At 36.8% G+C, this 16,284-nt stretch overlaps 1 pseudogene; it reads left to right on the forward strand.

Annotated features, from left to right (window-relative positions):
- The first annotated feature begins 5,782 nt into the window (after positions 1-5,782).
- Positions 5,783-6,480, forward strand: LOC102129466 (small ribosomal subunit protein eS8 pseudogene; annotated as a pseudogene).
- Positions 6,481-16,284: the final 9,804 nt, after the last annotated feature.

Genomic DNA, 16,284 nt, shown 5'->3' on the forward strand with positions numbered 1-16,284 from the left:
AGGCGTGAGCCACCACACCCGGCCTGTTTTACAAGTTTTTACAATTTTATACTCTCACTTCCTCTGAGACACTTTGTATTATAATCAGTCTCTTTAATTTCAGCCATTCTTAGCATCTATAGCTGCATATCATTGAGACTTTAATATATTTCCTGGACACTATGTCAACGTATTTTCATTGACCATTGTTATGTTTTCTTGATTAAGGTTTTTTTAATTAATTCTTATGATCTGATTATTTGTCATGTATTGACTTGTATATCTCATCTTTATATATTATTTTTCTGTATTATGTATTCTGAATAAGGGTTTTTAGTCAGAAATTTATACCGCAAATGTTAAACTATTGTACCTCAGTGTATGATTTTTTTATTAGTATTATCTTCTTAAGAAATGTTTTTCCTTGCGATGAAGCCCAATGCATTATTTCTGTTATTTTTATTGTTAATAGTTTTTGTGTCCTAAAATATCAGTCTTATTTCCTTCTAGAACATTTATAATTTATGTTTAGCTATATGATCCATCTGATCATATAGCTAAACATGATATCAGATATTGCTCCAGATTAATTTTTTTTTGATTTATGAATTTACAGTTTCCTGATCACCATTTTATGGAAAGTCTATCCTTTCTTCATTAAATTACCTGAGCACATTTATTGAAAAAAATAATTGACTACATATGTGTGAGTTTATTCTGGAAACCTTCTTCTGTTCCGTTAATATATTTATCAATACTTTCACCATTAACATGTTGTAGGTAACTAGTTTTATAGTCTTGAAATCAGGTAACAAAATTATTTAATTAAATTCTTTTCAAACTTATTTCAGCTATCATTTTTTTAAATATGATTTAGAATCAGTTTGTCAAATTCAAAAGATATGCTGGGGGTTTTGATTGGAAGATGAAGAAAAATGAATCTGTTTCTGGGTAAATCTAGCTCCAATATTCAAAGAGACTGAACTGCACATGCTCAGTCTATTTGTGGGAAACATCATTTCATCAGATATGTCACTCCCCCCACTATACGTTATCAATGAAATCCATCAAAAACAAAATCTATCTATGGAATTTCCCCAAGTCAGACTTCTTTTCATCCCTTTTGTTACTCTGAGCTCTTTGGAGCCTTCTGATTTCACTATCTCTTTCGATACCGCACATTCATTCTTATTTTATCTTTATGCCTAACATTAATACCCTATATCCAGACTACCACATAAGCCCCACTTTATATTATGACTTCCATTGTATCTTTTTTCATGTGTCACAAGTGTAGAAAAAAAAGTGTTCAGTTCTTAAACCTTGCTTTAGATTGATATTTTCTGATACAATTGATTATTTAAATATTTTATACCGAGATTTACAAAACCAGTTTTGTCTCTGTGTCTATGAACAAATATATATGTACATACATTTATTGTAACTTGTTTTGTAAATAAATATTGTAGTTAGGAAGTCTAAGGACTCCAGCAGGAATGTAGTATTTTATCAAGATTCGTGTGCTTATTTTTGATGCCTGATGAGTTGAGCTTTTTTTTTTTCCCTTTTCTTTTCTGCCGAGTTCACTTTTCATCTGCTCCGCAAGTCTCAGTGTACTGTCAGTGTTTCATATGAAGTATCAAATATTCACAAACAAAAATAACATGTTCTTCACAAAATTCTGACAGCACCAGCAACTGAGAAACACAGTACTTTCAATCACATCATTTTCTTTTTTCTTTTTCTTTCTTATCTATATTTTTCCCAATTTTTCACAGAGAAAACCTCATTATTCAAGCAGTTACTCAAGGCCTATAGCTCTGGTGCTTCAAATAAATCCCACCAATAATTTATTCCAATTCCACAGTTCACCTTGTCTCCCTGATTAAGAAACAGATACACAATACCCATCAAATACCCCAACAGTCACTCCTCAATGCTATCCTTATAAAAACGCAGGCGGGATTAGCTGGGCTTCGTTTTGCAGAACGAAGTGGGGTCTCTTTCACTTGGGATCTGAGCCAGAGTATTAAGTTATTGATGCCCAGTAAAATTACCACATTTCATTCCACAGAAAACAGGCATTGAATGAATAGTGTCTCAATCAACATAAAGCTTTGGAACTTTGTTGCATGGTTGTGAGAATAGCTCCTTTGTCTAGACATTTTCAACTATGAATTATCCAGACTAAACATCATGCCAGTACCCACATGTTGGTAGACACAGGAAAGCTGGAGCAAAAACAAATCCAGATCCCAGATGAAACCATGTCTGTTTTCTGAACTCCTTCCAGCACTTTCACTTGAATGAATCAATAAATTTTCTTCATTCTTTAATATTTCATAATTGGGTTTTCTGTTAGTTTTCAATTATAAGCAACAAATTTGCAATAAATGGTGGATCAAAACACAGTATTTCTTAACCACTTATAGGTCCTGTTAAATTGAAATTTCTTAAAAGGTCTGCTGTGGACATTCCTTTGATAATTTTACAGTTTCTAATGATCTCATTTTAATATTTATCTCTTTATTGAAATTCCTATTTTCAATTGGAAATTCCTACTATTAGCATTACTATGATAATTTAGAGTATATTTTCAATTTTCTGAATCTTGCAAAAGTTGTCATTTAAATTGCTTATATATATATATACTTGAAAAAATGAAAATAATATTTTAAACACTAAAAATTTTATTATTCATAGGAATCTAATATTTTGACAATTTCATTACATTTTCAGATTAATGTGTTATATCACCTAACACTATATATTGGAAACAGAGTCCATAGCATAAATTAATAAGCTAGTGAGAAATTTGGTATAAAATGTAACTCTTGTTAGAAAGAATATTTGGAAAACTATGCATCTTGGATTTGAAAATTTTTATCAAAACATATGTGGTAATATATTGAGAAAAGTCACCCGTTTCTTTCAATATGGTTTGTTTGTTCAAATGTAACCCAAATTATTCTCTTTTTTTAAATTATTTCTTAAGGATTGTGCTCTTGACGTCAAGTCTAAAACTCTTTTAATACCATGCATTGCCATAGGTCCCAAAGATGTCCCCCTTTATTTTCTTCTGAAATTTTTAGATTTTTACTTATAAAATTTAATTTTATGAATTACTTTGAGTTAATTTCTGTGGTATAAGCTTAGCTCAACTTTTATTTATTTGCCTCTGGATATCCAATTATTCCAGCACCATTTGTTTCAAAGGCCTTCTTCCTGAGTTGTATCGTACTTTTTTAAAAAATACGTTTGTCAAAAAAATTGTATTGTACTTTTGTCAAAAATAAGTTGGGCATATTTGATTGGGTTATTTACTGGTTTCTCTGTTCTGTACCATTGATCTATATTTCTATCTCTATACTAAAACAGCATAATCTAAATTATTATAGCTTATAGTAAATCTTAAAATCTTAAATCTTAGTTAAAATATATTCAGCACTTCAACCAGAATGCTTAACAAATATTATGTCCATTTACCTTAAAATTATTCAAAGTAATAAACAAAAGCAATGCATAAAAACAGATAATAGTCTGGGTGTGGTGGCTCACGCCTGTAATCCTAGCACTTTGGGAGGCAGAGACCGGAGAATCACGAGGTTGGGAGATCGAGAACTACCCTGGCTAACACGGTGAAACCCTGTCTCTACTAAAAATACAAAAAATTCGCCGGGCGTGGTGGTGGGCGCCTGTAGTCTCAACTACTTGGGAAGCTGAGGCAGGAAAATGGCGTGAACCCAGGAGGCAGAGCTTGCAGTGAGCTGAAGTTGCGCCACTGCACTCCAGCATGGTGACAGAGAGACACTCTCTTGAAAAAATAAAATAAAATAAAAGAGAGAGAGAGATAACAATTCCAGAACATCATTGATTCCTGGGCAAGATGGTCCAATGGGAACAGCTCCAGTCTGCAGCTCCCTGTAAGACGAACGCAGAAGGCAGGTGATATCTGCATTTCCAACTGAGGTACCGGATTCATCTCATTGGGACCGGTTAGATAGTGGATGCAACCCACCCAGGGCGGGCAGAGGCAAGGTAGGGCATCTCCTCAGGCATACAAGGGGCTGCGGACCTCCCTCCCCTAGTCAAGGGAAGCCGTGAGCGACCGTGCTATCCAGATACTATGCTTTTCCCACGGTTTTTGCAACTTGTGTGCTTACACGACCAAAGCTCTAGGTTTCAAGCACAAAACCAGGAAGGTGTTTAGGCACACACTGAGCTAGCTGCAGGAGTATTTTTTTTTCCCCCACACCCCAGTGGCACCTGGAACCTCAGGGAAACAGAGCCCTTCACTCCCCTGGAAAGGAGGCTGAAGCCAGGAAGCCAAGTTGTCTGGTTCAGCGGCTCCCACTCCCATGGAACCCAGCAAACTTAGAACTACTGGTCTGAAATTCTGGCTGACAGCACAGTAGTCTGAAGTCAACCTGGGATGATATAGCTTGGTGGGGAGAGGGGCATTCACCATTACTGAGGCTTGATTAGGGGGTTTTCCTCTCACAGTGTTAAGGAAATTTGGACTGTGTGGAATTCACTGCAGGGTGGCAAAGCAGCTGTGACCAGACTGCCTCTCTAGATTCCTCCTCACTGTGCAAGGCATCTCTGAAAGAAAGGCAGCAGCCCCAGTCAGGGGTTTATAGATAAAATTCTCATCTCTCTGGGACAGAGCACCCGGAGGAAGGGACGGCTGAGGGTACAGCAGAATTAAACGTTCCTTCCTGACAGCGCTGAAGACAGCAGCGGGGCCCGCGTCAGAAAGCGGGAAAGATCTAAAATGGACACCCTAACATCACAATTAAAAGAACTAGAGAAGCAAGAGCAAATTAAAAAGGCTAGCAGAAAACAAGAAATAACTAAGATCAGAGCAGAACTGAAAGAAATAGACATGAAAACCCTTTCAAAAAATAAATGAATCCAGGAGCTAATTTTTTGGAAAGATTAACAAAATAGATAGACGGCTAGCCAGGCTAATAAAGAAGAAAAGAGAGAATAATTAAATAGACACAATAAAAAATGATAAAGGGGATATTACCACTGATCCCACAGAAATACAAACTACCATCAGAGAATACTATGAACATCACTATGCAAATAAACTAGAAAATCTAGAAGAAATGGATAAATTCCTGGACACATACACCCCCTCAAGATTACATAAGGAAGAAGTCAAATCCCTGAATAGGCCAATAATAAGTTCTGAAATTGAGTCATTAATTAATAGCCTACCAACCAAAAAAAGCCCAGGACCAGGCAAATTCACAGCCGAATTCTACCAGAAGTACAAAGAGGAGCTGGTACCATTCCTTCTGAAACTACTCCAAACAATAGAAAAAGAGGGATTTCTCGCTAACTCATTTTACGAGTCCACCATCATCCTGATACCAAAACCTGTCAGAGACATAACAAAAAAAGAAAATTTCAGGCCAATATCACTGATGAACATTGATGCCAAAATTCTCAATAAAATACTGGCAAACCAAATCCAGCAGCACATCAAAAAGTTAACTCACCACAATCAAGTCAGCTTTATCCCTGCGATGCAAGGCTGGTCCAACATATGCAAACCAATAAACAGAACCAATGACAAAAACCACATGATTATCTCAATAGATGCAGAAAAGGCCTTCCATGAAATTCAACACCTAGTCATACTAAAAATACTTAACAAACTGGGTATTGATAGAACATGTCTCAAAATAATAAGAGCTATTAATGGCAAACCCACAGCCAATATCATACTGAATGGGCAAAAGCTGGAAGCATTCCCTTTAAAAATAGGCACAAGACAAGGATGCCCTCTCGTCTCTTTCCAGCCAGCGCCGAGCTATGGGCATTTCTCGGGACAATTGGCACAAGCGCCGCAAAACCGGGGGCAAGAGAAAGCCCTACCACAAGAAGCGGAAGTATGAGTTGGGGCGCCCGGCTGCCAACACCAAGATTGGCCCCGGCCGCATCCACACAGTCCGTGTGCAGGGAGGTAACAAGAAATACCGTGCCCTGAGGCTAGACTAGGGAATTTCTCCTGGGGCTCAGAGTGTTGTACTCGTAAAACAAGGATCGTGGATGTTGTCTACAATGCATCTAATAATGAGCTGGTCCGTACCAAGACTCTGGTGAAGAATTGCATCGTGCTTATCGACAGCACACCGTACCGACAGTGGTACCAGTCCCACTACGCGCTGCCCCTGGGCCGCAAGAAGGGAGCCAAGCTGACTCCTGAGGAAGAAGAGATTTTAAACAAAAAAAGATCTAAAAAAATTCAGAAGAAATATGATGAAAGGAAAAAGAATGCCAAAATCAGCAGTCTCCTGGAGGAGCAGTTCCAGCAGGGCAAGCTTCTTGCGTGCATTGCTTCCAGGCCGGGACAGTGTGGCCGAGCAGATGGTTATGTGCTAGAGGGCAAAGAGTTGGAGTTCTATCTTAGGAAAATCAAAGCCCGGAAGGGCAAATAAATCCTCGTTTTGTCTTCACGCATGTAATAAAGGTGTTTCTTGTTCTGTTCCCCGCCCCCCCCCCCCAAAAAAAAAAGATGCCCTCTCTCACCACTCCTATTCAACACAGTATTGAAAGTTCTGGCCAAGGCAATCAGGGAAGAGAAAGAAATAAAGGGTATTTAAATAGGAAGAGAGAAAGCCAAATTGTCTCTGTTTGCAGATGACACGACTGTGTATTTAGAAAAGCCCATCATCACAGGATACAAAAATCAATGTGAAAAAATCACAAACATTCTATACACCAATAATAGACAAACAGAGAGCCAAATCATGAGTGAACTCCCATTCACAATTGCTACAAAGAAAATAAAATACCTGGGAATACAACTTACAAGAGAAGTGAAGGACCTATTAAAGGAGAATTACAAACCACTGTTCAAAGAAATAAGGGAGCACAAACAAATGGGAAAACATTTCATGCTCATAGATAGGAAGAAACAATATAGTGAAAACGGCCATACTGCCCAAAGAAATTTATAGATTCAATGCTATTTCCATCAAGCTGCCACTGAATTTCTTCACAGAATTAGAGAAAACTACTTTAAATTTCATATGAAACAACAACAACTAAAAAAGAGCCCGCACAGCCAAGACAATCCTAAGCCAAAAGAACAAAGCTGGAGGCATCATGTTACCTGACTTCAAACTATGCTATAAGGCTACAGAAACCAAAACAGCAGGGTACTGGTACCAAAACAGATACATAGACCAGTGGAACAGAAGAGAAGTCTCAGAAATAACTCCAAGCATCTACAAACATCTGATCTTTAACAAACCTGACAAAACAAGCAATGAGGAAAGGATTTCCTGTTTAATAAATGATGTTGGGAAAACTGGCTAGCCATATGCAGAAAACTGAAACTGGACCCCTTCCTTACATCTTATGCAAAACTTAATGCAAGATGGAATAAAGACTTGAATGTAAAACCTAAAACTATAAAAACCTTAGAACAAAACCTAGGCAATACCATGCAGGGCATAGGCATGGGCAAAGACTTCATCATTAAAACACCAAAAACAATTGCAATGAAAGCCAAAATTGACAAATGGGAGCTAATTAAACTAAAGAGCTTCTGTACACAAAAAGAAACTATCATCAGAGTGAACTGGCAACCTACAGAATGAGAGAAATTTTTTGCAATCTACCCATCTGGCAAAGGTCTAATATCCAGAATCTACAAGGAACATAAAAAATTTTACAAGAAAAAAACCTAACAACCCCATCAAAAAGTGGGTGAAAGATATGAACAGACACTTCTCAAAAGAAGATATTTATTGTGCCACCTAACATATGAAAAAAGCTCATCATCACTGGACATTAGAGAAATGCAAATCAAAACTACAATGAGCTACCATCTTGCGCCAGTCAGAATGTCAATCATTAAAAAGCTAGGAAACAACAGATGCTGGAGAGGATGTGGAGAAATAGCAATCTCTTCACACTCTTGGTGGGAGTGTAAATTAGTTCAACCATTGTGGAAGACAGTGTGGTGATTCCTCCAGGATCTAGAACTAGAAATACCATTTGATCCAGCAATCCCATTACTGGGTATGTACCCAAAGAATTATAATTCATTCTACTATAAAGACACATGCACATGTATGTTTACTGCAGCACTGTTTACAATAGCAAAGACTTGGAACCAACCCAATTGCCAATCAATGATAGACTGGATAAAGAAAATGTTGCACATATAACTATGGAATACTATGCAGCCATAAAAAAGAATGAGTTCATGTCCTTTTCAGGGACATGGATGAAGCTGGAAACTATCATCCTAATCAAACTAACCGAGGAACAGAAAGCCAAACACTGCATGCTCTCACACATAAGTGGGAGTCAATCAATGAGAACATATGGAAACAGGGAGGGGAACATCACACACAGGGGCCTGTCGGGGGTTAGAGGACAAGGGGGAGCAAGAGCATTAGGACAAATGCCTAATGCACGTGGCGCTTAAAACCTAGATGACAGGTTGATGGGTGCAGCAAACCACCATGACATATGTTTACCTATGTAACAAACCTGCATGTTCTGCACATGTATCCCAGAACTTAAAGTATAATAATAATAATAATAAACAAATTCCAGAGTATCACATTAATCAGTATTATCAGCATCATCCTGTATCATGCAATTTGGCAAATTAAGCCACAAATTTAAAATGTCCATATTTTAAGATGGGCTTCTCATACCTTATAAGAAAAAAATGCTGTAGCTCAATGAGCAATATATCAAGGAGCACATGGCAAAAAATGTACACACATTCCACACATTTTTATCAATGCCTGTGCTTATTATTACTCAATGATATTTATATTAGTAAATGAATACAATGACTTTATATTTATAAAAAAATATGAATTTGCTTCACTCATGTGGTCATGCCTGACCAATTCTCATTAATAAAAGATTCTGGACTTCATCACAAAAGGGTTTCCTCTATAAAAGCAAACTACCTATCCAAATATTTATCAAAATGCCTAATATTCTCATTAAACAACTTTGAATGTCTTTGAACTTTTCCATAGGTTTTAGTTTTCTGATTGCTCCAAATGTCCATCAGTTTTTAGCTTACAACTTCCATTGTAGGCTCCCATAATTTCCTTTGGTCAGTATTTGCAATGTTGCTGACTAGGGTTTAATTTTATGAAAATAAAATGTATCTGAGTTATTACAGAAAAATATTACAAATGATGGTTTTCTTTTCAGGAACTTTCTATTTATAATTGATTAATAAAAGTGCTCTATAAAAAGGTATTTAGCAAATATGGCACACTTTATTGAACTTATCTGTGTATTCCTGCTTCCCTTACTAGACTGTGATTTCCCCAGTATTATAAGCCATGATGATATAGTTTAGATATTTGTCCCCTACAAATTTCATGTTGAAATGTAATTCCCAATGTTGGAGGTGAGGCCTGGTGATCTTTCATAAATATTTTGGTGCCATCTCCATAGTAATGAGTGAGTTCTACGGTTAGTTCATGTGAGACCTAGTAATTTAAGATTGTGGCACCTGCTTCATCTCTCTTGCTCCTGCTCTCACTACGTGATATCCTGGCTTTTGCTTTGCCCTCCACCATGATTGAAAGCTTCCTGAGGCCTCACCAGAAGCTGTGTAGATGATAACATATGCTTCCTATATAGCCTGCAGAACCATGAGACAAGTAACACCCTTTTATTCATAAATTAAACAGTCTCAGGTATTCCCTTAGTGACAAAAACAGACTAACACACATGCCTTATGTGTCATTTTATACCAACTAGCTAGCTTGAAACAAAACTCAATAAAGGTTTATTAAATAAAGTAAAAAAAGGAGGGAGGAAAAGAAAAAGGAAGAATTTGATTAATTATGTACATTATTGACTTTTTAAATTTTTATGTTCAAGAGGGTTTATGTGAAGGTTTATTACATGGATATATTGCGTGATGCTGAGGTTTGGACTTAAATTAACCCATCATCCAAATAGTGAGCATAGTACTTAATAGGCGGTATTTCAACTCTTGCCTTATGAAACCAATATCATCCTGATACCAAATTCTGACAAAGACACAAGAAAAAAAAAACTATAGGACAATATCCTTCATGAACATAGATGCCAAAATCTTCAACAAAATGCTGGAAAACCAAATATAGTAGCGCATTAAAATGATGATTCACTATGATCAAGTGGGTTTCATTCCTGGGATACAAGAAAGGTTCAACAAATAAATGTGACTCAACACATAAACAGAATTAAAAACAAAGAAATATGATTACTGTTAACTTTTAAAGACACCATTCCTTTAGATTTGTCAACAGTATTAGATTATTAGATTTCTAAATAAAACAAAATACTAGATAGAAAATATTCATTTATGCACATACTGTGTATGTATATATGATAGCATCATAAGAATTGTTTCATCTCAAACAATATTTTCAAGCTTAAAAAATGTCTATGGAAACTGCACAAATTATTCACTTTGATCCCCACAAAGTCTAAAGCACACTACATGGAAGCCCCTGGTTTGTCTCTTGCAAGTTCATGAACAACCTTCTCTGATCCTATATAGCATTATGTGTTGCCTTGACAACTCTATTCAATATATTGATGTACAAAGTATAACCACTTTTGAGGCTACCCTCAGCATTTCCAACTATTAATTTCATGGTCACCAAGAGAATGCTGTTAACAGATCTAGGCTTCCGGCCAGTTGTGCTACATTATCTGTTATTGCCAACATGCTGAACATATGTTTTCTCTCCTTTTTTCACATTGTGTTACACTTAGGCACCCGGGCACTAATAATTCACAGGATGTCATCTAATAACAGTGATACTTCCTTACATTTCTGCCTGCAGATTTTTGTCTTTAAAAATAAAAAGTAGTATAGAGTATAGTGTTGGGTCATTAGATATACTCTCTTAAACAGATTTTCAAAATATCTGTCTCTTTTATGTTTCTTACTGTATTCTATTTGGTATGAAGGATGTTTATCCCAGGGAAACTGGGTTATGATGAGGAAATCATATAGTTAGAGCTGTATTTTATTTTAAGATCTTTGTCAGAGCTGAGTTGGGAGTATTCATCAGAGAGATTCATATTTTGATTTCAAAATGATTTGAGATGTTGGAAAGCTTAGTCATTAGTAAATATCACATGCTTTCCTACTTATGTTTTATATTCTGATAATCACATGCTTTCCTACTTATGTTTTATATTCTGATTCTAACACCGTTAGTTAAAATGGAATTACATGAAAAACCAAGAGCTGCTCCTTAGTTCATTCTTCAATTGTTGTACCTAATAATAACACTCATGTTCTTTTTATGACAAAAAGCTTTTCTAGATCAAAGAAAAATGCATATGTGTTATAATATTCATAATGTGTCCTTTTAAAGAGAACTATAGTGAGAAGTAGAACATTTTCAGGAAGAATTAAACTATAATCAAACAAGATATTTCAAATCTATTTTTTAAACTATTTCAATTTTCAGATGAAAAGAAGCCCCTCCCTTACTCACACACACACGCACACAGGCACACACATACACCAAAACTCACTGCTATCAATTTATGATCAACATAGATCTTTAAAGAAAAGAGGAAAATAAGGTATTTTGGGAAAACACTGAAAGTGGATGAAGAGGTGATGTAGATGTTGTGGTTGAAGAGGGAGGAAGCTGGCAAGCTTGCTTGGGGTCCAGGACTGACCTCCGAACCTAAATTGCACTTAAGAAAGGGGTGAGTGAAGGAATCCTAGGATACCACACTTTTCCCGCAGGTCTCTGGGATCTTAGCTACAGGAGTTCCCACTACCCCTATAGACCTTCAGACTGGCAGGGGAGCCACCCATATATCAGGGAGACACATAACTTGAACCCATGTGGATCCCAGAAATTTCCCCAGCACTGTGCAGCTGCAGCAAAACACAATCATTGGTGGCTATGCCACAAGGATCTTGACCTTGCTGCAGTGCCTGCTTTCAGCCAGGCCAGGAGACAGCAGGGTAACCATTACTATGGGACTGAATTGCATCTGATCCATGTGTATCCTTGCCTGACAGCCCCTCCGAAGACCACTTGTCTGGCCATTTCTGCAGAAGTGTGCCCACAGCACAGCCTCCACTATGCCACCTGACTGTTTTGCTGGTGGCCTGGATATAGTTTGCACCCCAAGCACAGCTGGTGCTTGACCCCATGAGGCCAGTGGACAAACAATGGGCTCAGTCTTAACTTCTCAGAATTTAAGCACACCACCCAGGAATATCGAACTGAGACTTGTGGCCAGAGTTCGAGCGGGAGAGGATCACCAACACCCAAAACAGATAGAAGAGTGGAGTGGTTTGTGGACCAGCATGGAACCTGGGCATCCCTTCCTCTGCAATACTGAACTTGAAAGGGTATGGCCTGATGGACAGCCACGGTTTCTTCCCCAAGGAGCCTCATGGCTCAGTTATCTGGGTGCAGAACGACTGGAACAAACCCAGCTTGCCATGCCTAATCCCAGAGTGTATGCTGGAGGGAGAACCACTAGGTTGAACAACCATGAAATGAGCAGGCCCTACAACTGTCTGCTAGACCAAGAACCCTGGACTGTAGGCACCATACTGTTTGCACACCTATGGTGCCATTGCTCTGCTGGAGGATCCTCCACCCTTGATCCACTGCATCACCAGACCAATTGCAGACATACCCCATAACCCACTCTGACTATAGCAAACAGAGAGGACCAGTAAGTCCTCAGGAAGTCACAGGTCTACGGGTGACCAAACTTTTAGCATGCACCACCCATAAGGAAGGAGGGATCACAGACCACCAAAGACCCCTTAGGGAAAGGGAAATGTGGGCACGAAACCAGCAATTAAAGGAGACACCACTGAGGCCCAAAATGTATTTGGAGAAGGAGTCATCTCTTACCCTCTACCTTCCCTTTCCACTGCACTGCTTCAAAGGCACTGAAACACAGAAAGAGGCAAATGAAGCTGAATAAGAAGCAATATGCCAGCCTTTTTTTTAAGTGCCACCTATAGGACTATAGCTGAGTTACACCATAACAAAAATATATTATTTCAACATGCAATACCTGTTAAACCCACTACAGGAACCTACCTACAACCAAGGAACCAGAACAGAGCCTTAGCCTTCTGGAAGCACTAAGAAGTTAACCAGAACATAAACCACAGTCAAACTCTCAAGGGAAGAAAGAATAATAATAATAAAAAACCCATCCAAACAACAGCAAATTTAAACAAAAGAAGAAGTGTTAGGCTCACTCCGATGAGAAGGAGGCAGAGCAAGAATGCTGGCAACTGAAAAAATCAGAATCCTTCCTTACCCTCCAAAAGATCACACTAGCTCTCTGGAAATGGATCATAACCAGTTTGAAATGTTTGACATGACAGACATAGAATTTAGAATTTGTATGATGAGGAAACTCAATGAGATCCAAGAGAAAGTTGAAAATCTTATGAAGCCAAGAAAATGATTCAAGATTTGAAAGATAACACAGCTATATTAAGAAGAACCAAATTGAAACTCTGGAATTGAAAACTTGACTGAAATAATTTTTAAATACAATTGGAAGCTTTAACAACAGACTAGACCAATCAGAGGGAAAAAATTTTCAGAGCGCAAATCCAGTTCTTCAAATCAACCCAGTCAGGAAAAAAAAAAAAAAAAAAAAAATTGTAAAAAATGAACAAAGCATCTGAGAAATATATAATTATATAAAGCAACCAAACCTAAAACTCACTGGGTTTCCTGAGAGAGAAGAAGGGAGAGTTAGCAACTTGAAAAATATTTCCGAGGATACATCCCATGAAAATGTTCCAAATCTCACTAAAGAGGTCAACATACAGATTCCAGAAATTCAGAGAACTCCTGAGAGATACCACACAAGACAAGACAATCATCCAAGGCATAATCATCAGACTTTCCAAGGTCAACATGAAAGGAAAATCTTAAAGACAGCTAGAGAAAAGGGTTGTATCACCTACAAAAGGAATAAAATAAGACTAATAACAGACTTCTCAGCAGAAACCTCCCAAGCCAGAAGAGATTGGAGGCTTAATTTTAGCACTTTTAAAGAAAAGGAAGTCCAACCAAGAATGTCACATCCCACCAACTAAACTTCATAACCAAAAGAGAAATTAAACATTTCCCAGACAAGCAATCATTAAAGGAATTTGTTACCACCAGAATGGCCATGCAAGAGATGCTTAAGGGAGTTCTAAACATGGAAAGAAAAGAATGGGATCTGCTACCACAAAAACACACGTAAGTACACAGCCCAAAGATTTGGTAAAGCAAGTACACAACTGACAATACAAAGCAACCAGGTAACATCCTACAAGATGAACAAAAATAAACATATAAATATTAACCTTGAGTATAAATGGTTTAAGCATTCCATTTAAAAGATACACAGTGGCAAATTGGATAAGAAAATAAGACCCATCCTTCTTTTGTCTTTAGAAGACCCATCTCACGTGTAATTACATGTATAAGTTCAAAGTAAAAGGATGAAGGTCTATCATACAAATGGAAAACAAAAATGAGTAGGCATCACTATTCTTGTATCAAATAATACAGCATTTAAACTAGCAATATCAAAAGAAAAAGGACAAAGAGGGGCATTAAATAATGATAAAAGGTTCAATTCAACAAGAAGACTCAACTATCCTAAATATATATGAATCCAACATTGGAGGATCCAAACTCATAAAAGATTTCTACCGCCACACAATAATAGTAGGGGACTTCAAGCCCCCTCCACCCCACCACACACACATACACACACACACACACACACACACACACACACACACACACAGGATTACACAGATCATTAAGGCAGAAAATTAAAAAAAATTCTGGACTTAAATTCAACCTTTGACCAATTGGACCCAATAGTGATCTACAGAATACTCCACCCAACAACTACAGAATACACATTCTTCTCATCTGCACATGGAACCCACTTTAAGATTAATCACATATGTACTCATGAAGCAAGTCTCAACTTTTTTTTTTAAATCAAAACCATACCAGGCATATGTTCAGACAATAGTGGAATAAAAATATAAATCAATATCAAGAGGAACTCTCAAAACTACAAAATTACATGGAAATTAAACAACTTGCTCCTGAATGACTTATGGATAAACAATAAAATTAATGTATAAATCAAAAAAATATTTGAAACAAATCAAAATAAAGACACATGTCAATACCTCTGGGATATGGCTAAAGCAGTGTTAAAAATTTATAGTGCTAAATGCCTACATCAAGCAGTTAGAAGCTCTCAAATCAACAAGCTAACATCAAACCTAAAGGAACTGGAAAAAGAAGAACAAACTAATACCAACGCTAGCAGAATAAAATGAATAACTAAAATCAGAGCTGAACAATGAAGTTGAGACCACCCAAAAACAGACAAAGAATCAACAAAACAAAAATTTTGGTTTTCTTTTTGAAAAGACAAACAAAATGTATACACTATTAGCTAGATTAAGAAAAAAAGAAAGAAGATACAAATAATTATAATCAGAAATGAACAAGTGGACATTACAACAATTCCCCAAAAAAATACAAAAGAACTTCAGAGACCATTATGAACATCTCTATGCACACAAACTAGAAAATTTAGAGAAAATGGATAAATTCCTGGAAAGACATAATAACTCAAGATTGAATCAGGGGAAAAATAAAACTCTGAACAGAAAAATAATAAGTTACAAAATTGAATTAGTAATTAAAAAAAAAAAAAAAAAAAAACTACCAACCAAAATAGGTTTAGACCAGACAAATTCGCAGTTCAATTCTAAATGATATACAGAGATGAGCTGGTACTAACCTTACTGATGTTATTCCAAAAAATTGCAGAGGGCCTCCCTCCATAAGTCATTATATGAAGCCAGCATCATCCTGATATCAAAATCTGTCAAAAACACAATGGAAAAAAGAGAAACAAAAAACTATAGACCACATATCCCTGATGCAGATAGATACAAAAATCCTCAAAAAACAAAACAAAACAAAACAAAACAAAAAAAAAACCTTGCAAACTAATTTCAGCCACATATCAAAAAGTTATTTTAATCACAATCAAGTAGGCTTTATTCTTAGGATACAAGGCTAGTTCAACACATGCAAATCAATAAATGTAATTTACCACATCAACAGAATTACAAGCAAAAACCTCATGACCATCTTAATATATGCAGAAAAAAAAAGCCAACAAAATCCAACATTCCTTCATGATAAAAATCCTTAACAAAGTAGGCATCAAGGATCATATATCAAAATACTTAGTGTCAGA

Source organism: Macaca fascicularis, chromosome 5 (genome assembly GCF_037993035.2).
Source record: "Macaca fascicularis isolate 582-1 chromosome 5, T2T-MFA8v1.1".
NCBI lineage: Eukaryota > Metazoa > Chordata > Mammalia > Primates > Cercopithecidae > Macaca > Macaca fascicularis.